Source organism: Bubalus bubalis, chromosome 4 (genome assembly GCF_019923935.1).
Source record: "Bubalus bubalis isolate 160015118507 breed Murrah chromosome 4, NDDB_SH_1, whole genome shotgun sequence".
NCBI lineage: Eukaryota > Metazoa > Chordata > Mammalia > Artiodactyla > Bovidae > Bubalus > Bubalus bubalis.
Genome location: NC_059160.1, coordinates 81,755,254 through 81,778,129, shown reverse-complemented (window position 1 = coordinate 81,778,129; position 22,876 = coordinate 81,755,254). Strand labels below are relative to the sequence as shown.

At 38.1% G+C, this 22,876-nt stretch overlaps 1 protein-coding gene and 1 long non-coding RNA gene across 7 annotated transcripts in view; one reads left to right on the top strand and one right to left on the bottom strand.

Annotated features, from left to right (window-relative positions):
• The window catches only part of YAF2 (YY1 associated factor 2), an 80,333-nt gene that overhangs the window by 37,046 nt on the left and 20,411 nt on the right, over window positions 1-22,876 (top strand). The window lies entirely within an intron of this gene.
• LOC123333285 lies at window positions 16,347-21,551 on the bottom strand. Its single transcript, XR_006550554.1, has 3 exons — window positions 21,496-21,551; window positions 20,939-21,110; window positions 16,347-16,484 (listed from the first exon to the last, which is right to left on the bottom strand). It is a non-coding gene; the product is annotated as an uncharacterized LOC123333285 (long non-coding RNA).

Below are 22,876 nucleotides of genomic sequence, written 5' to 3'. Positions count from 1 at the left end.
AAAAATGCTTTAATGTTAGTAATTTAGAATATTATGGTAGGACATAATCAGATACATAAGGCAGGCTTAAAACTTAATAAATAATTAATAATTAAATAAAACTTTAATTTCACAACATGTAATCTATCCAAGGCTAGGGATTTTTTCTTCCTTGCTGTATTCCCATGCCTAGAATGTTTCCTGGCAGTAATACACATTTGATTAAGTATTTGCTGAATGAATGAGTTTATGTAGCATATCTTTTAAATAAACAACCAAATTATGCTATATGTAAAAGTAATGTTGAATAGGACTAAAAGTAGACCACAGAACTCCAGAATTGGGAGAAAGGGGATGGGGATGAGCGATAAGTACTGTGTAAATTTTTGGATCCAGCTTCACCATTTGCCAACTGCTCCAAGCCAGCACTGCTGCTTGTCAGGCCTACTCTAATACTGTACCATTTGTTCTTCAGTTCCGTATGTGTCATGTTTCATTCTCTGTGTTTAAAATTTAAAAGTATTTCAGGATCCTTCTGTTCAGTTCAGTTCAGTCGCTCAGTCGTGTCCGACTCTTTGCGACCCCATGAATCGCAGCACGCCAGGCCTCCCTGTCCATCACCAACTCCCAGAGTTCACTCAGACTCACGGCCATCGAGTCAGTGATGCCATCCAGCCATCTCATCCTCTGTCGTCCCCCTCTCCTCTGCCCCCAATCCCTCCCAGCATCAGTCTTTTCCAATGAGTACTGTACCTAAAATAAAACTGAGATTCTCTCTTTAATTTGGAGACCTGATGTGGCCTTTTTACCTCTTAATCTCATTTAGTTCTTCCCTCTTGCTCAATATCCTTCAGCTTTTCCTTCTGTTTCTATAGGCCATCAAGTTCTCTGACACATTTATACACTGACTGCTTACTTTCTGCCCATCATAACCTTTCTTTCACTGTGTCATTGAAGCACCTTCTTTGTGTTATTTAAGTCTGAGTGTATTGGATCTTGTGAGCAGTCTTCCTTGAAAACCTTATCTACCCCTTCTCATATTAGAATTGCTTCTGATATTTGCATGGGGTGGGGAAGAACAAAACCACAGTTTGTAATTATGTATAGTGTTAGCCTCTCAGTTGCCTCCGACTCTTTGTGACCCCGTGAATTGTAGCCCGCCAGTCTCCTCTGTCCATGGGATCCTCCAGGCAAGAATACTGGATTGGATTGCCATTCCTTTCTCCATTATTATGTATATGTGCTAACTTTTTTTTTGTTTACCATTGTGTTCTTAATGCTAAGTATGGTGCTTGGCACATAATAGGTGCTCAGTAAATATTAAAAGACGCTTACTCCTTGGAAGGAAAATTATGACCAACCTAGACAGCATATTAAAAAGCACAGACATTACTTTGCCAACAAAGGTCCGTCTAGTCAAGGCTATGGTTTTTCCAGTGGTCGTGTATGGATGTGAGAGTTCGACTGTGAAGAAAGCTGATGCTTTTGAACTGTGGTGTTGGACTCCTGAGAGTCCCTTGGACTGCAAGGAGATCCAACCAGTCCATCCTAAAGGAGATCAGCCCTGGGTGTTCTTTGGAAGGAATGATGCTAAAGCTGAAACTCCAGTACTTTGGCCACCTCATGCGAAGAGCTGACTCTTTGGAAAAGACTCTGATGCTGGGAGGGATTGGGGGCAGGAGGAGAAGGGGACGACAGAGGATGAGATGGCTGGATGGCATCACCGACTCGATGGACGTGAGTTTGAGTGAACTCTGGGAGTTGGTGATGGACAGGGAGGCCTGGCCTGCTGCAGTTCATGGGGTCATAAAGAGTTGGACATGACTGAGCGATTGAACTGAACTGAAATATTTAACATGTAAATAACTGTATAGCAAAAGATGGAATATAAAAATGAGCGTGAAAGGAAAAAAGACCCCCAAAACCAGAAAAAAGATCATATGTGCTTATTAAAACAACAGAAATCCATGACATAAGCTCAGCTGTTAAGCAAGACTGATAAATCACAAAACCCAACTACATGCTTGATGTTAGAAACATTTAGAACAAAACTTCTGAGGGAGTTGTAGGTAAATGTATAATCAAAACAAGATACTAGGCAAATAAAAACAAAAAGTAAATTGTTGCATGGTATTGCTAAACAAAGGTGAATTAAAAGTGAATTAACATTAGGTGAAAAAAGATGCACAGTGTAGTATGTATATACATACATACCTATCTTATCTATTTCTCTCTATATTCACACACACATATATATAAAATCAAGCATATAGTTACTAATATGAAGAGAACCACAAATCTTTATTTCTTGAAGATGAAGCATTGAAATGTTTAAAGTAAAAATTATAAATTCAAGAAGGAAGAGAAAGAAGTCTAACAGTAACAGACTTTAAAACATCTTTCAGTTCTAGCCACATCAGAAAAATTAAAAATAGAATCTGGAGATCTGAATTATGTAATTAATAAATCCATATAATATATTTTGTTATTATAAAAAGAATAGCATATTTTTAATTCCCCATGAGACATTGTCAAAAATAAATACTAGAAAGAAAGTTGGGGGAAAAAAGGTATTAACTACATGCTCTACAATGAAAATTTTAAGTTAATAGAAAAGTTAGAACCAGAAACCAACCACAAAATCTTCCCAACCTCAAAACAAAAAACCTCAGCTAATTGAGTTTAAAAATGTAAAAACATTCTCCTAAAAAATTTTAGATCAAAGGTCTAAAGGTACCTCAAACCAGCAATTGTGGTCTCTCTAGAAAATAATTACAATAAAAATTAAATACAAGGACTTCCCTGGCAGTTCAGCAGTTAACACTCTACTCCCAAGGCAGGGGGCGCAGGTTCAATCCCTAGTTAAGGAATAAAGATCCCACGTACCACATGGTATGGCTTAAAAAAATAAACTAAATAAATACATAAATTTATTTAAAAAATTAAATATATAAATATAAGACATAGGTAATTTCTAAAAGTTTCATTACTAAATGAAAATAAACAAGTTAACATTCAAAGAATTTATTAAAAGAACAATAACACAAACCTAAGGAAAGATGGAAAAAAATAATAAAGCACAACATAGCAAGTAATAAATTAGAAAACAGAACAGGTAGTTAAGATAAATACAACCAAGAACTGATTCTTTGTTTAAAACAAAAATAAGACTAGCTAACTTTTTTTTCTTTTGTGAACAAAAGGATAAAGTACAAAACTTAAAATTTAGATTATGAAGAAGAAAGCAACCATAGATGTAAATAATACAAACATAAGAGAATGGTTGGCACAATAAATAAATTAGAAAGCATTGGGAAAACATATCATTTTCTAGGAAAATATGCATTATTCTGTATTCAAAACTGATCTAAGAGGAGACTGAAAATCTGAACCTACCAAGCCCAAATGGTTTTACAAGTGGTTTCTTTCAAGCCTTCATGGAACAGATAATTTCACATATATTTAAATTGACCTAGAGAAAATAAGGAAGAATCGAGGCTTTCCTATTATTTTTAAAAAACTTCAGCATAAGTCCTTCCAATAAATATTCAGGACTGATTTTCTTTAGGATTGACTTGTTTGATCTTATAGTCCAAGGGACTCTCAAGAATCTTCTCCAGCACCACAGTTTGAAAGCGTCAGTTCTTTGGTGCTCAGCCTTCTTTATGGTCCAGCTCTCATATCTGTACATGACTACTGGAAAAACCATAACTTTGACTATATGGGACCTTTGTCAGCAAAGTGATGTTTTTGCCTTTTAATACACTGTCTAGATTTTTCCATTGCTTTCCTTCCAGGGAGCAAACATCTTTTAATTTTGTGGCCTTAGTCACCATCCACAGTGATTTTGGAGCCCAAGAATATAAAATCTATCACTGCTTCCACCTTTCCCCCTTCTATTTTTCATAAAGTAATGGGACTGGATACCATGATCTTCATTTTTTTAGTGTTGAGTTTCAAGCCAGCTCGTTCACCTTTGTCAGGAAGGTCTTTAGTTTCTCTTCACTTTCTGCCATAAGGGTGAACTCGGCTATCTTGATTCCAGATTATGTTTCATCCAGCCTGGCATTTCACATGATGTTACTCTGCATAGCAGTTAAATAAACAGGGTGAAAATATATAGCCTTGTACTTCTTTCTCAGTTTTGAACCAGTCAGTTGTTCCATATCCAATTCTAACTGTTGAAGCAAAAGGCAAGAGAGAAAGGGAAAGGTATACCCAACTCCAATCTCCAATCTCCAATCCAATCTCCAGTGGAGATTTCCAGAGAACAGAAAGAGCGATAAGAAAGCCTTCTTCAATGAACAATGCAAAGGAATAGAGGAAAACAATAGAATAGGACAAACTAGAAATCCCTTCAAGAAAATTGGAGATATCAAGGGAACATTTCTTGCAAGAATGGGTATGAAAAAAGAAAGAACTGACAAGGACCTGACAGACAGAAGAGGTGGTAAGAATACACAGAAGAACTATACAAGAAAGGTTTTAATGACCTGGATAACCACATGGTGTGGTCACTTTCCTAGAACTGGACATCCTGGAGTGTAAAGTTAAGTGGGGCTTAGGAAGAATTATTGTGAACAAAACTAGGGAGGTTATGGAATTCCAGCTGAGCTATTTAAAATCCTGAAACATAATGCTGTTAAAGTGCTTCACTCAATATGCCAGCAAATTTGCAAAACTCAGCAGTCGCCACAGGACTGGAAAGGTCAGTATTCATAACAGTACCATACAGTTACACTCATTTCACATGCTACCAAGGTTATGTTCAAAATCCTTCAATCTAGCATTCAGTAGTATGTGAACTAAGAACTTCCAGATACTTAAGTGTATTAGTAGATAAAAGAAAAAAAGCTATGTGATTATCTCAATAGATCTTGAAATACAGTTAATAAAGTCAGACATTTATTCCTGGAAGCAGTCTTTAGTAATAACATAATTAAAATATGTACCTCAAAATCATACTCAGGAAAGTGCTTCAGGGAGATATATTAGAAATTAAGTGATATTAATATTAGAAACAAGGCAAGGCAATTCTCATCACTATTATTTAACTTTGTTCTAGATGTGCTAACAGTAAAAGAAATTAGAGAAGCATGATATCGAAGTAATCCCCAAACACTTTGGATAACATTCAAGTGCTTTGTTCTGGGCATTTGGTTACCATGTTCAAGAGCTAAATTTTCAGCCACATTTCAGTTATTTCCACAAATGCATTCTCACAGTGTTTTTAATTAGCTTATTTTAGTGGTTTTCCCATTAAAAAATCTCAAAAAATTTTGTTTGGAGCGCTAATGAATAAAGTGAAAGCAGAATGACTTTTGTTGCAGATTAGGGAGCATAGTAGTCACCTCTTCGTCATCCATGACTCCTCCATTAGCTTCTGGGAATGCTGTGTGCAACTTTAAGAATTACAACCCTATTCTGCTTCATGGAATTTTTTTTGTGTCACAGTTGTTAATAGTGATATAAAACAACTTTTGTATAAAATATGACCACCAATTTGATAAGATCTTATTACTCTTGGCAATTTTCAGTCCTTCTTTGGTTATGGTAGATATTAAATTAGAAGCAGCTTGGGGCTTGGAGTTGTGATTGAGATGACTAAGGTTGCCTAAAGCAGTTATACAGAGAAGTGGTAACTGATGCCAAGATGGCACACAATAAAAACACCAACTAGAATGAGGCAGCATTCTGGAACTGCCATTGCAGATAAAGGCAGACTTTCCAAAACATCTTAATGGCTCCAGAATACCATGCTGCATGAAGTTCTAGAAGATGGTTCTGAGTAGAAAAGACAGCACAGCCTTGTGACATGTGGGAAGTATGGGCTGTGGAAAGACAGATACTACATGATGTGGAATATATGTGGAATCTAAAAAAGTTGAACTCATAAAATCAGGGTGAATGGTTGCTTCCAGGGGCTGAGGATGAAAGAAATGGGGAAATGTTGGTAAAATGGTACAAAGTATCAGTTATGCAGAATAAGTAAATTCTGGGGAATCCAATGTATTAATCCATGTATTCAGTTCAGTTCAGTCACTCAGTTGTGTCCAACACTTTGTAACCCCATGGACTCCAGCATGCCAGGCCTCTCTATTCATCACCAGCTCCAAGAGCCTACTCAGTCTCATGTCCATTGAGTCGGTGATGCCATCCAACCATCTCATCCTCTGTTGTCCCCTTCTCCTCCCACCTTCAATGTTTCCCAGCATCAGAGTCTTTTCAAATGAGTTGGTTCTTTACATCAGGTGGCCAAAGTATTGGAGTTTCAGCTTCAGGATCAGTCCTTCCAGTAAATATTCAGGACTGATTTCCTTTAGGATGGACTGGTTGGATCTCCTTGCAGTCCAAGGGACTCTCAAGAGTCTTCTCCAACACCGCGGTTCAAAAGCATCCATACTTCGGTGCTCAGCTTTCTTTGTAGTACAACTCTCACATCCATACATGACTACTGGAACAACCATAGCTTTGACTAGATGGGATGCAGTCACCATTTGCAATGATTTTGGATTAATCCAAGTTAATACATGGTTAACTATAGTAACCATGTACAGCATGGTTGCTGTAGTTAGTAATATTCTATACTGGAAAATTGTCAGAAGATTACATCTTTAATATTCTCTACATCTTTAATGTTTTCACCACCGCAAAAAGGTGATATTATGTGATGGATATGTTAATTAGTCTGTGTAACCATTTCATAGTATATATGTATATCAAAACATTACATTGTACAGCTTAAATTGTATATAGTTTTGTCAGTTGTGCTTTTTTTGGTTTATTTTTAATTGGAGGATAATTGCTTTACAATAGTGTTGGTTTCTGCCATACATCAGCTTGAATCAGCCATAGGTATACATATGTCCCCTCCCTTTTGAACCTCCCTTCTACCTCCCACCCTATCGCACCCTTCTAGGTTGTCACAGAGCACTGGATTTGAGCTCCCTGCTTCATACAGCAAATTCCCACTGGATATCTGTTTTATATCTGGTAATGTATATGTTTCAATGCTACTCTCTTAATTCGTCCCACCCTCTCCTTGCCCCACTGTGTCCACAAGTCTGTTGTCTATGTCTGTGTCTCCATTGCTGCCTTGCAAATAGGTTCATCAGTACCATCTTTCTAGGTTCCAATATATGCGTTGATATACGATACTCATTTTTCTTTTTCTGACTGACTTCACTGTATAATAAGCCCTAGGTTCATATACTTCATTAGAACTGACTTGAATGCTTTCCTTTTTATGGCTGAGTAATATTTCATTGTATATATGTACCACAACTTCATTCATCTGTCAGTGGACATCTAGGTTGCTTCCATATCCTACCTATTGTAAATGTTGCTGTGATGAACATTGGGGTACATGGCGTCTTTTTTCAGTAATGGTTTCCTCAGAGTATATGACCAGAAATGGGATTGTTAGGTCATACGGTAGTTTTATTCCTAATTTTTTAAGGAATCCCCATACTGTTCTCCATAGAGGCTGTCTCAATTTATATTCCCACCAACAGTGCAAGAGGGTTCTTTTTTATCTACACGCTTTCCAGCATTTATTATTTGTAGATCTTTTGATGATGGCCATTCTGACTGGTGTGAGGTGATACCTCATTGTAGTTTTGATTTGCATTTCTATAATAATGAATGATGTTGAGCATCTTTTCATGTATTTATTAGCCATCTGTGTGTCTTTTTTGGAGAAATATCTGTTTAGGTCTTCTGCCTACTGTTAGATTGGGTTGTTTGTTTTTCTGGTTTTGAACAACATAAGCTGGTTGTGTATTTTGGAGATTAATCCTTTGTTAGTTGTTTCATTTGCTATTATTTTCTCCCATTTTTGAGTTTTGTCTCTTTACCTTGTTTGTAGTTTCCTTCACTGTACAAAAGCCTTTAATTAGGTCCCATTTTTTTATTTTTGTTTTTATTTCCATTACTTTAGAAGCTGGGTCATAAAGAATTTTGCTGTGATTTATGTCAGTGTTCTGCCTATGTTTTATAGTTTCTGGTCTTACATTTGGTCTTTAATCCATTTTGAGTTTATCTTTGCCTATGGTATTAGGACGTGTTCTAATTTCATTCTATATACGTACCTGTTCAGTTTTCCCAGCACCCCTATTGAAGAGACTGTTTTTTCTCCAAAGTTCCCATAGATGTGTGGGTTTATCTCTGGGCTTTTACCTTGCTCCAGTGGTTTATATTTCTGTTTTTTTGTGCCAGTACCATACTGTCTTTATGACTGTAGCTTTGTAGTATAGTCTGAAGTCAGGACGATTGATTTCTCCAGCTCCATTCTTCTTTCTCAAGATGGCTTTGACTATTCAGGGTCTTTTGTGTTTCCATACAAATTGTGAAATTTTTTGTGCTAGCTCTGTGAAAAATACCTTTGGTAGTTTGATAAGGATTGTATTGAATCTCTAGATTGCCTTGGGTCATGTAGTCATTTTTATAATATTGATTCTTCCAACCCAAGAACATGGTCTATCTCTCCATCTGCTGTGTTGTCTTTGATTTCTTTCATCAGTGTCTTATAGTTTTCTGCATACAAGTTTTTTGTCTCTTTAGGGAGGTTTATTCCTAGGTATTTTATTCTTTTCATTGCAATGGTGAATTGGATTGTTTCCTTAACTTCTCTTTCTGATTTTTCATTGTTTATAAGAATGAAAGGGATTTCTGTCTATTAACTTTATATCCTACAACTTTACTATATTCATTGATTAGCTCTAGTAGTTTTCTGGTGGCATCTTTAGGGTTTTCTGTGGATAGCATTAATGTCATCTGCAAACAGTGAGAGTTTTAGTTCTTCCTTTCCAATCTGGATTCCTTTTATTTCTTTTTCTTCTCTGCAGTGGCTGGGACTTCCAAAACTATGTTGACTAATAGTGGCCAGAGTGTGCTCCCTTGTGTTTGTCAATTGCACCTTAATAAAGCTGGCAAAAAATAAAAGTACAGACTTTAGAATCAGGCAAACCTGGAGTTCAGTATAACTTGAAATATGATCATTACAGATGTCTTAAACATACCGAACCTTGGTTTACCTGTCATATAAAAAGGAATATGAAATTAAATAAGTTAGTGAATGTATAAAGCTTAGTATGACCTTTGGCACTTGTAAGGTATCTTGAAAAGATTAATAGCTTTTATATGTACTGTGTACTAAGGCAGTGAAGCCTGTACTGCATTTGGGGAACAAAATAAAAGATTAGTTTTTTTTATATGTGTGTGTATATATATATATGTATATATATTTAAAATGTATTTTATTGAAATATAGTTGACTTACAATGTTTCAAGTGCACAACAAGGTGAATCAATTATTCAAATACACATAAATTGTTTTTGAAATTATTTTCCATCATAGGTTATTGGACGATTTTGACTATAGTTTCCTGTGCTATACAGTAAACTTTTGTTGCTTGTTGCATATCTACTTTTAAATTAGAAATCTAGCTTCTGTTCATACTAAGTCAAACAAGTGGAATCAAAATGTCATGATTTTTTTTAGTTTAGTTTAGTTCAGTTGCTCAGTCATGTCCGACTCTTTACGACCCCATGAATTGCAGCACGCCAGGCCTCCCTGTCCATCACCAACTCCTGGAGTTCACTCAAACTCACGTCCATCGAGTTTGTGATACCATCCAGCCATCTCATCCTCTGTCGTCCCCTTCTCCTCCTGCCCCCAATCCCTCCCAGCATCACAGTCTTTTCCAATGAGTCAACTCTTCACATGAGGTGGCCAAAGTACTGGAGCTTCAGCTTTAGCATCATTCCCTCCAAAGAACACCCAGGGCTGATCTGCTTCATAATGGACTGGTTGGATCTCCTTGCAGTCCAAGGGACTCTCAGGAGTCTTCTCCAACACCACAGTTCAAAAGCATCAATTCTTCGGCGCTCAGCTTTCTTCACAGTCGAACTCTCACATCCATACATGACCACTGGAAAAACCATAGCCTTGACTAGACGGACCTTTGTTAGCAAAGTAATGTCTCTGCTTTTCAATATGCTATCTAGGTTGGTCATAACTTTTCTTCCAAGGAGTAAGTGTCTTTTAATTTCATGGCTGCAGTCACCATCTGCAGTGATTTTGGAGCCCCCCAAAATAAAGTCTGACACTGTTTCCACTGTTTCCCCATCTATTTCCCATGAAGTGATGGGACCAGATGCCATAGTTAGGCAAAAACTCATAAGTTTTCTAAAATATATACATTATGCATGTTTATATATATGTATAAAAAAGCTTTTCTGCCACACTTGATAAAGGCTGGAGTAAGAACATCAGAAAAAAAAAAAGAGATGGAGAAATTGGAGAAGATAAACTAAATGAAAGGGGAGCATTGAATATGAAATAGAAAAAGTGAAACAAACTAGATATAAGTAAAAGAGTATCATATAGTCCAGTTGTTTTTAAACATGACTACTCATTAGAAACATATATGGAGCTCTGGAGAAAAAAGCAATACCTGAGCATTTATATTATATATTTCAAGATAATTCTGATATGCATCTGGATTTTAAGGAGTGATTACAGATTTTTCTATCAGATCTTCATTTTGCTGATACAAATTTCTATTATTTTTCTGTTGACCAACATGATACAGTGGTATTAAGTGAGTAATATTTACTCAAATCACAATGATGAAAGATCTTCATCAGTTTTCACAATCTATAGCTAGACAAAAATAAAAGATAATTACAGTTTGCAAGCCATAATGGAACATGATTAACTTAACAATATAAAATCAGTTCAGTTCAGTTGCTCAGTTGTGTCTGATTCTGCGACCCCATGGACTGCAGCACGCCAGGCTTCCCTGTCCATCATCAATTCCCAGAGCTTGCTCAAACTCATGTCCATCAAGTTGGTGATGCCATCCAACCATCTCATCCTCTGTCACCCCCTTCTCCTCCTGCCTTCAGTCTTTCCCAGCATGATGGTTTTTCAGATGAGTCAGTTCTTCACATCAGGTGGCCAAAGTATTGGAATTTCAGCTTCAGCATCAGTCCTTCCAATGAATATTCAGGACTGATTTCCTTTAGGATGAACTGGTTGGATCTCCTTGCAGTCCAAGGGACTCTCAGAAGTCTTCTCTAACACCACAATTCAAAAGCATCAATTCTTTGACACTCAGCTTTCTTTATAATCCAACTCTCTCTTCCATATGTGACTACTGGAAAAACCATAGCTTTGACTAGACAGACCTTTGTTAGTAAAGTAATGTCTCTGCTTTTTAATAGGCCATTTAGGTTGGTCATAGCTTTTCTTCCAAGGAGCAAGTGTCTTTTAATTTCATGGCTGCAGTCACCATCTGCAGTGATTTTGGAGCCCCCAAAAATAAAGTCTGACACTGTTTCCATTGTTTCCCCATCTGTTTGCCATGAAGTAATGGAACCAGATGCCATGATCTTAGTTTTCTGAATGTTGAGTTTTAAGCCAACTTTTTTACTCTCCTCTTTTACTTTCATCAAGAGGCTCTTTAGTTCTTTGCTTTCTACCATAAGGGTGGTGTCATCTGCATACCTGAGGTTATTGATATTTCTCTCAGCAATATTGATTCTAGCTTGTGCTTTATCCAGCCTGGCATTTTATATGATGTATTATGTATATAAGTTAAATAAGCAGGGTGATGATATACAGCCTTGATGTACTCTTTTCCCAATTTCAAACCAGTCTGTTGTTCCATGTCTAGTTCCAACTGTTGCTTCCTGACCTGTATACAGATTTCTCAGGAGGCAGGTCAGGTGCTCTGGTATTCCCATCTTTTGAAGGATTTTCCACAGTTTGTGGTTATCCACACAGTCAAAGGCTTTGGAGTAGTCAATAAAGCAGAAGTAGATGTTTTTCTGGAACTCTTCTTGCTTTTTGAGTGATCCAACGGATGTTGGCAATTTGATCTCTGGTTCTTCTGGCTTTTCTAAATCCAGCTTGAACATCTGGAAGTCCACAGTTCACATACTGTTGAAGCCTGGCTTGGAGAATTTTGAGCATTACATTGCTAGCGTGGGAGATGAGTGCAGTTGTGCTTAAAATGTGTTTGAACATTCTTTGGCATTGCCTTTCTTTGGGATTGGAATGAAAACTGACCTTTTCCAGTCCTGTGGCCACTGCTGAGTTTTCCAAATTTGCTGGTATATCGAGTGCAGCACTTTCATTACTGGATTTGAAATAGCTCAACTGGAATTCCATCACCTCCACTAGCTTTGTCCGTGGAGGTGCTTCCTAAGGCCAACTTGACTTTGGACTCCAGGATATCTGGCTCTAGGTGAGTGATCACACCTTCGTGATTATCTGTGTCATTAACATCTTTCTTGTATAGTTTTTCTGTGTATTTTGCCACCTCTTCTTAATATTTTCAGCTTCTGTTAGGTCCATGCCATTTCTTTCCTTAATTGTGCCCATCTTTGCATGAAGTGTTCCCTTGGTATCTCTAATTTTCTTGACTTGATCTCTAGTCTTTGCCATTCTTTTGTTTTCCTCTATTTCTTTGCATTGATCACTGAGGAAGGCTTTCTTATCGCTCCTTGCTATTCTTTGGAACTCTGCATTCAGATGAATATATCTTTCCTTTTGTCCTTTGTCTTTTGCTTCTCTTCTTTTCTCACCTATTTTAAGCCCTCCTCAGACAACCATTTAGCATTTTTGCATTTCTTTTTCTTGGGAATGGTTTTGATCACCACCTCCTGTACATCAGGACCATACAGTGTACACCTCCGACCATAGTTATTCAGGCACTCTGTCTGTCAGCTCTAATCCCTTGAATCTATTTGTCACTTCCACTGACAAATTAAAGGATTTGATTTAAGTCATGCCTGAATGGTCTAGTGGTTTTCCCTACTTTCTTCAGCTTAAGTCTGAATTTGGCAAGAAGGAGTGCATGATCTGAGCCACAGTCAGCTCCCAGTCTTGTTTTTGCTGACTGTGGCTTGTTTTTCCATCTGTGGCTGAAGAGAGTATAATCAATCTGATTTCGGTATTCACCATCTGGTGATGTCCATGTGTAGAGTGGTCTCTTGTGTTGTTGGAAGAGGGTGTTTCCTATGACCAGTGTGTTCTCTTGGCAAAACTCTGTTAGCCTTTGCCCTGCTTCATTTTGTACTCCAAGGCCAAACTTGTCGGTTACTCCAGGTATCTCTTGACTTCCTACTTTTGCATTCCAGTCTCCTATGTGAAAAGGACATCTTTTTTGGGTGTTAGATCCAGGAAGTCTTGCAGGTCATCATAGAACCATTCAGCTTCAGCTTCTTTGGCGTTGGTGGTTAGGGCATAGACTTGGATTCCTGTGATATTGAATGGTGGAGTAAAAGATGTGTGCTCATCTTCTCCTGTGAGAACTCCAGAATTGCAACTTCCTGCTGAACAACCATAACAGGAGAATGTTGGATCCCACCAAAAAAAAAAAAAGAGAGAGAAACAAGATATACAGCTATTAATCCAAATTTTTGGAGAACTTTATGAAGGCTGAGTTAAATCTTCTGTTAGCAGACAGAAAATAATAATCATTTGTTGCTATCTTGTGTCTCTGAATAATTGATATGTAATATAATCAAAGGGAAACAGACTTAACAGTGATTAGTATTACTAGGCTCAGTGTTTTAAAAATCTTTCTGATTACAGGACACTATCTTTTGAAAGAATACTCTTTAAATTAGAAATCTCTGTGATTGTAGAGATCCTGAATTAAATAGAGCAAACCATATGAAGAATATAACAAAAGTTGATTTTATGGCATTTATATTTTAAAAAGACAATTTTGATCAAATTTGTGATTAATGTTTTCAAAATCAAGTGTATACACACGTCTAATACATATATACATGTGTGTGTGTTAGTCATTTCAGTTGTGTCCGATTCTTTGTGACCCCATGGATTATAGCCTGCCAGGCTCCTGGGTACATGGGATTCTCCAGGCAAGAATATTGGAGTGGATTGCCATGCCCTCCTTCAGGGGATCTTCCCAACCCAGGGATCGAATTCTGGTCTCCTGTCTTGCTGGTGGACTCTTTACCATCTGAGCCAAGGGAAGCACATATATACATATACAAGACCAAATAATAAAGTTGAAGCACATCTCTGCTTTGTGGTGTCACCATGCTCTTATGCTTCAGTTGTAAATTGTGACATCATTGTTCATTCCTCCCCTCTGTCTCAACACCTCCAAATAAAAATAGATTTCTGATTATTTTCCCTACATATGCTCTCACATGTAGCCCATCTAATCCCTGAAGCTCTATTTTAAACACTTCTATAGTAACAATTTCTTAATGATTTTCTTTGCTTTCAGTCTAACCCTGAGCCTCTTGCATGGTCAGCAATGAGGATTCAAAAACAGTTTCAACTTTTAAACTTTTATTTATATGTTGTTGTTATTCAGTAGCTAAGTTGTTTCCCACTCTTTGTGACCCATGGACTGCAGCACGCCAGGCTTCCCTGTCCTCCACTATGTCCTGGGATTTGCTCAAGTTCATGTCCATTGAGTCAGTGGTGCTATCTAACCTTTTCATCATCTGCTGCCCTCTTTCTTTTGCCTTCAATCTTTTTCAGCATCACTGTGTTTTCCAATGAGTTGTCTCTTCACGTTGGGTGGCCAAAGTATTGGAGATTCAGCTTCAGCATTAGTCCTTCCATCGAATATTCAGGGTTGATTTCTTTTAGCATTGACTGGTTTGATCTCCTTGCTCTTCAAAGGATTCTCAAGAGTCTTCCCAGGACCACAATTTGAAAGCATCTATTCTTTGCTTCGAAAGCCTTCTTTATGGTCCTACTCTCACATCTGTCCATGACTACTGGAAAAACCATAGCTTTGACTATATGGACCTTTGTCAGCAAAGTTATTTCTTTGCTTTGTAATATGCTGTCTATGTTGGTCATAGCTTTCCTTCCAAGAAGCCAGTGTCTTCTAATTTCACGGGTGCAGTCACCAGCTATGGTGACTTGATACAACATTATATGAAGTTTCAAACATATGACAGAAAGAATATTATATGGATTGAACTTGATAGCTCCTTATTCTTTCAGAATGAAATCCAGACTCCAGACCACTGAATATATATCAGTCAGAACTGTCCATAGCCTGGCTTCAACTTTCCTTTCCACCTTTATCTCTACACATGAGGCTAAGTTTAAGTACCGTCTCCTTAGCGGGGCTTCCCTGACATGTTTCTTTTCAACTCTGACTCTCCTAGCTGCAGGTATGCTCTTTGAGTGTATCCTACTCCTCCTATTTTTTTTTTTTTAACAAATATTTATTAAGACTATACCAAGTTCTAGGCCATTATTGAATTCCTCCTGACAGTTTCTTCTACTAAATTGAGCCTCCATGACATTAGGAACCATGTCATCTTCATCGTTTGGTCTCTTCTTCCAATTAGCACAGTGTCTTGCATATAGATGAAGCTTTGAAGTCAGTAATGATCTCAACAGTTGACCTTCAGTTATTTTCAAATAGATCATTACCTAATAAAATTATACACGTGAAATTTAGAAAGTCTTTAGAATTAAAAATTAAGTGTAATATCATGTATGAAACGAGTTGCCAGTCCAGGTTCAATGCACGATACTGGATGCTTGGGGCTGGTGCACTGGGACGACCCAGAGGGATGGTGTGGGGAGGGAGGAGGGAGGAGGGTTCAGGATGGGGAGCACATGTATACCTGTGGCAGATTCGTTTTGATGTTTGGAAAAACTAATACAGTGTTTCAGGTTTAAAAATAAAATAAAATAAAATAAAAAAGTTTTTAGGATTACAAATTTCTGTTTTAATTTTTTTCTGTTTTTATTTTTAAAGTATAGTAGATTGTTAAACGTGTGGTAAATATAGATAAGAGAAAAAAGAAGATTAAAATGACTTTTGAAACCTAGAGATAATAACCTAAAACATTTTTAAACTTTGCATTGATTTATTCTGTTCACTTGATTCAGTCTCTTCCCCACTCCCACCCCCTTCTGTATTCCTCTTTCCCACACCAGAAACCACTTTCTTTTCACCTGGATTTTTGGCAAACAGATTTATATATTTCTGTGTAACAGAGTATTCCAAAACATTTGTTTTCTTACAGCTTTTGTGAGGGAGTAGTTTGGGAACAGCTTAGCTTGATAGTTCTGGCCTTGGGTTTATCATGAGGTTGCAATTAAGATGTTAACTGAGGCTACAGTTGTTTGAAGGCGGGACCCAGCTGCAGCATCTGCTTCCAAGATGGTGCACTCACACTGGCTCTTGTTGGCGGGACATCTCAGTGTCTTGCCATGTGTACTTCCCCATAGGCCCTGCGTGAATGTTCTGATGACATAGCAGCTGGCTTCCCCCGTGTGAGTGATCAAGGGTGAGCAAGATAGAAGGCAAGTGTTGTTTATGACATAGCCTCGAAAGTCCCACTTAAATCCACTTCTGCAGTATCCTTCTGTTGGTAGAAATCAGCACTGTTCATCTTAGGAGGAGCCTGTGTAAGGGTGTGAATGCCAAGAGATGTGAAACTGTCTTGGAGGCCAGCAACAGTTGTCTAATCTAGCTCCAGAACTGCGAAACAGAGGGGAAATGAATAAGCCAAATAGCTTTTAGTTTTTTCCAAATTGGGATTTTGTAGTGTAGAAGTGATTTTTTTTCTTAACATGACAAAGTATGAAAAATTTAAAGTCTTATAAAAGTATGTGTTCCTAAATCATATTTTAGTTCTACCTTCACATATCAGCTTTCAGATTTCTTACTCAATTATAGGTTGCTGAAATGATAGCAAGCAATGGCTTGCTCAGATAATTCTCAGTGTTCAAACTGAACATATCTCCAAGATTATAGATAGTTCCTTAAACTGTTTCTTGCACTCTCAAACTCTTGATCAACTTTGTCTTACTGAAAATTGCTGAAAGTTTGCATTTTTTCAAATTGAGGCAGTGGTGAGTATAATATTAAATAGCTTCCTGGTTATTTTTTAGTGGGAAAATCAATCTTTAGGTGTTAAACCCACCATATCTGAGTTTTCTTAAACTAAAATAATATTTATTATTTTGTACCCTAAATCACCATATTTCATGCTACTCAAGATTTTAAACATATTGCTCAGATATTTATATTACTTGAACAAGTCTCTAAAAGTCATATAAATGATCATTTCACATGTTATCAGTGTTTTAAAGAAACAAACATTTTTTACTGCAACAGATTATATTGACGTGCAAAATTCAGTATATTCAATGTTTTCTTTGTATAGAAAAACATTATGACCATTCTGATCACATTGAATCAAAACAGGGAGGCGTATTTTTGATTGCCAGCTATATACTGAACAGTACAGCAATGTGAAGGTTAGGCAATCAACTGCAACCACTTTTGTAAGTTGGTATCTATACAAATGGGCTTCCCAGGTGGCGCTAGTGGTAAAGAACCTGCCTGCCAGTGCAGGAGACATAAGAGATGTGGGTTCGATCCCTGGGTCAGGAAGCATGGTAACCCACTCCAGTATCTTTGCCTGGAGAATCCCATGGACAGAGGAGCCTGGTGGGCTATAGTCCAAAGGTTCGCAGAGAGTTGGACACGACTGAAGCGACTTAGCGTACACACATGCATCTATATAAATATCTGGTGTTCTATCAATACTGACCCTGACCCACCTTTTGCAACTGATACTGTGGTTCACAGTTTTCAATATAGTGTCATTCTACTGGAAATAACTTTTCTGTAGCTTGGGATGTCAGTGATAAATCAAACAATATCATTGATCATTTCTCTTTCAAATAGATTGCTTAAAATGACGTAAGAACTGCTTGGGTTTTTTTCACATTTATTTTTTTCCAACTGTAAAACAAAAATATCTGCTAGCGGGCACATGTACAATACATAGTATTGTATGCTATTAACATTATATGATGTCCAACTATATCATATTATAGGAATTTTATGCCTTCTACTTTCCCTTTAAACATATCATTGACTTTGTGAATTTTTTAAAAAAACTTCTAGTTTATGATGTTCTTGATAATTGCCAACCTCCACTGGATCATGGAAAAAGCAAGAGAGTTCCAGAAAAACATCTATTTCTGCTTTATTGACTGTGCCAAAGCCTTTGACTGTGTGGATCACAATAAACTGTGGGAAATTCTGAAAGAGATGGGAATACCAGACCACCTGACCTGCCTCTTGAGAAATCTGTATGCAGGTCAGGAAGCAACAGTTAGAACTGGACATGGAACAACAGACTGGTTCCAAATAGGAAAAGGAGTACGTAAAGGTTGTGTATTGTCACCCTGCTTATTTAACTTATATGCAGAGTACATCATGAGAAACGCTGGGCTGGAAGAAATGCAAGCTGGAATCAAGATCGCCGGGAGAAATATCAATAACCTCAGATATGCAGATGACACCACCCTTATGACAGAAAGTGAAGAGGAACTAAAAAGCCTCTTGATGAAAGTGAAAGTGGAGAGTGAAAAAGTTGGCTTGAAGCTCAACATTCAGAAAACAAAGATCATGGCATCTGGTCCCATCACTTCATGGGAAACGGATGGGGAAACAGTGGAAACAGTGTCAGACTTTATTTTTTTGGGCTCCAAAATCACTGCATATGGTAACTGCAGCCATGAAATTAAAAGATGCTTGCTCCTTGGAAGGAAAGTTATGTCCAACCTAGATAGCATATTGGAAAGCAGAGACATTACTTTGCCAACAAAGGTCCGTCTAGTCAAGGTTATGGTTTTTCCTGTGGTCATGTATGGATGTGAGAGTTGGACTGTGAAGAAGGCTGAGCGCCAAAGAATTGATGCTTTTGAACTGTGGTTTTGGAGAAGACTCTTGAGAGTCCCTTGGACTGCAAGGAGATCCAACCAGTCCATTCTGAAGGAGATCAGCCCTGGGTGTTCTTTGGAAGGAATGATGCTAAAGCTGAAACTCCAGTACTTTGGCCACCTCATGTGAAGAGTTGACTCATTGGAAAAGACTGTGATGCTGGGAGGGATTGGGGGCAGGAGGAGAAGGGGACGACAGAGGATGAGATGGCTGGATGGCATCACTGACTCGATGGACATGAGTGTGAGTGAACTCCGGGAGTTGGTGATGGCCAGGGATGCCTGGTGTGCTGTGATTCATGGGGTCGCAAAGAGTCGGACATGACTGAGCGACTGATCTGATCTGATAACTATGAATGCTACCTTTATAGTTTAAGACTTAGCTGTTTTTGATGACAGAGTTCATTGATGCCACACCAAAGAGCGTATTTTGCCCTCATTTTGTAAAAGCTTACTTGGTTTGACAGAAAAGTACTACATTTTAAAAAATAATTCAGAAGCTTCAATGCTCATGCCACTGTTTGAAAAAAGATTATACCATGATCATGTGAGATGACAGGATGCTAGTTTATTAAAAAACAGTTTTCAGATATTTATCAGGTATTTTTCCATTCACACTTTTCTTTTCCAGGTATTTGTGCATACACATGATGTAGATTCATTTACCTGTCATAATGACTGATGTTCTGTATTCTCTTGAAGCCCTATTCAGTGAATTCTGGTATTTTTTCACCTCTACTTTTATGAGTTTGAGTTACACATTATAAAATAATAAGGTTTTTGTGGAAATTTGTAATTGACCTTACCTTTTAAATTTATAATTATACCAGGCTGCCTGTAGATACTTAATAGATGACAGGGACACTGGTGGTACATAAGCCAAACTTTGAAAGTATTGCACTGAGTTGTTCCAGGAGCAGTTGTTAAAATAGCCACAGATCTGATTATTACATAAGTAATAGGTCTTGCAGGTAAAAAATAAAGGAGAGATAAAAATGAAAGTAGAAGTTATTAATGCCTTGTGATTGTCTTAACCCACACCAGGCCAGGAAGCAGAGGGGAAGCAATAGAGCAAGGAGTAGGATAGACATCACAAAGGAAACTTCATAACAAGAAGAACTGATAGCACAGACTAAAGGTGAACAGTACAAAGGAGTGAAAAGAAATACCAGTTGGAACTTGTGAGAACATTAAGTGAAGAACAAATCAAGTATTTACTTGTGTAACTTCAAGCACAGGACAGCTTGTCCCATGCTGAAGGTGCTGTATCTGATAGATGATTTGTTATAGTCCAGTGGTGACCTGAGTCCATACCATAACCTCTGTGTAATATATAAAGATTCAGTGGATCAGAGCTAGGTGTATCAAAGAGGCCATTATCATCCAATATGGGTATCAGATTTTCTGTAATGAAGGATGATGTCATAATACCTGGAATCTGAATAGATAATAAGTATATTATCTATTTCTGCATAATAAATTATCTCAACATTTAGCTGCTTAAAAACACAAACATTAATTGCCTCACTGTTTCTTTGGGTTAGGAATCTGGGGACAGCTTAGCTGGGGCTTCTGACTTGGGCTGCAGTCATCTCAAGGCATCAGTGAGGGAGGAATTGCTTCCAGGCTTACTTAGGTGGCTGTTGGCAGCCCTCCTTTCCTCACTGGGTGCTGAACAGGCTTCTCTGTCATGTGGACCACTTTATATAGAGGCACTCACAACAAGGCAGGAAGATGTGAACAAGGTGGAAGATAGAGTCCCTTGGTCTCCTAATTTTGGAAGTGGCATCAATCAATTTTGCTGTAGTCTGTTAGAAGCACTTTACAAGATTCAGTCACTCCCAGGGACATGAGATAGGGCATGAATACCAGTGAGTGGGATTATTGGGGACATCTTAGAAGAAGGCTGCCACAATAAACATGTTCATGAATGAGTAGATGAATGAAGGAAAGAAGAAAAACTTAAGAAAAATAGCTTGTACTAGTAAGTCCTCTACAAATACGGATTACTAGAAGAGAAGCTGAGCCATAAAACAGAAAATTAATCTCTGGATAAGACTTGTTTTAGCTTAAAATAGACATCTTGATCAATACGTACACTAGGAGTTCTTCAATATCATAAAGACTTTGAAAATATAAGTGCTATTTTCTGCAGACTGTAACTCAACATCTTTTTTTTTTTTAAGATTTACTTACTTAATTTTTTGACTGTGGTGGGTCTTCGTTGCTGCACTCGAGCTTCTGTAGTTGCAGTCAGCGCGGTTGCCTTTTCGTGGTGGTGCATGTTCTCACTGTGGTGGCTTCTCTTGTGCTGAACACAGGCTGAGGTGTGCGGGCTTCAGTAGTGGGCTCAGTCGTTTCCACTTGCCTGTGGATTAAGTAGTTGTGGCTCATAGGCTTAGTTTTTCTCACCATCTTTTAAATGTTATCAGTTTCTATGTTTACAAAAGTTAATGACTTTTGATGTGTTTCAGTCATTGGTTTCCAGCTCTCCTGCACATTGGAATCCCTTTAGGAACTAGAAAACCAAACTAAAAAAGAATACCAGGCTCTATTCCAGGCTAAATAAATCACAGCTCCAAAAGGTGGGGCCCAGACAAGGAAATCGTGTCTTAAAAGCTCCTCAGGTGTTTGCAGTTTGTCATCAGGGTTTGGGACCACTGATTTAAGTGGTTCTATTTTTTGGGGGAGAGGGATTGTGTTGCATTGATAGAGCAGATGAGAGGGATTGGTATTTTTAAGAAACTACTTACTTTTGTCTGTGCTGGGTCTTCGCAGCTGCGTGGGCTTTTCTCTAGTTGTTGATGGTGTGATGGTGAGCAGGGGCCACTCTCTAGTTGTGGTGTGAGGCCTTCTCATTGCGGTGGCTCCTGTGTTGTGGAACCTGAGCTCTAGGGCACGCAGGCTTCAGTAGTTTCGGCTCCCGGACTCTAGAGCACAGGCTCAGTTGCTCTGCGGCATGTGGGATCTTCTGGACGGGTGATCAAACAAACCTGTGCCTGCATTGGTGGGCAGATTCTTTACCACTGAACCACCAGGGAGCCTTAAGTGGTTCTTAAAGGAGAGATTTGAGCATATACCCTTTCTCAGGTTTAGTACAAATTGAAAAAGGAAATAATTTTATTAACAAGCTTTCTTTATTCAACATGTTTATTGTGTCTAGTATGTGCATAGCACATGTGGGGGATTAAAATACATATAAGTAGTTTAAAAATGGGAGTAAGCTTTACTTTGTGGTATATATGTATTTACTATGATTACCTGATAGTCCTCATGGGCTGTGGGATTTTCGAGAGGGGAGAGATACCTACAGGCTCCAGTAAGAAGGCTGTTTGGAAGAGGTGGGATCTGGGTGCGTTAGAGAAGTACAAGGTGAAAGGCAGTAATTTGCTTCACTTGACAGATCCTAGAATCTGACTTGGAGAAATTTGACAGTTTAGCTAGCACTTTGGTCTTAACTCTGTAGTGGCTATATAAGAAGAGCAATGGAGGAGCTATGAAAAATACCAAGTTTCGCTGCTGGAGAATTTTGTTCAGTTGGTCTGAGTGGGGCCTAAGTATTGTGATTTGTAAAAGACTTCCTGTGTTGGCTGCTGTGCGACCAGAGTTCAAAAACTGCTATAGGACCGCCTAAGGTCCCTGGAAATCTTTGAGGAGGAGGGTTTCAATTTACCCTTCTATTAAAAACACATTAGGGTGGCTTTTTGTTTTGTTTTGTTTTTTATGCCATAGGAAGAGGGCAAACAGCAGTGAACAAAATAAAACAGGAAAAAGTCCTTGTTTACACTTATAGGGGTGGAAGACAGCTTAAATTCTTTTCTGGTAGAGGAAGACAGGCAATAAACTAATAATACATGATGTGATAAGCAAAAACAAATGTTTTGAAGGAAATAAAGCATAATGAGGGAAACAGGAATGGGCACAGAAGGGGGAATGGGGTCAGAGAAGAGAGTGCTGTTTTATGTCGTTAGGAGAGACTTCCCTGATGGTTGGCATGTGAGCAGAGACATGGAAGAAGTGAGGGAGTGAGTAGACAGAGGAAGTCATAAGGGAAACCTCCAAGCAGGCATAGGCCAGTGAGGTTGCATGTTGTGGACTGCATTGTGCAAAACACATACCTATACCCATTTATAT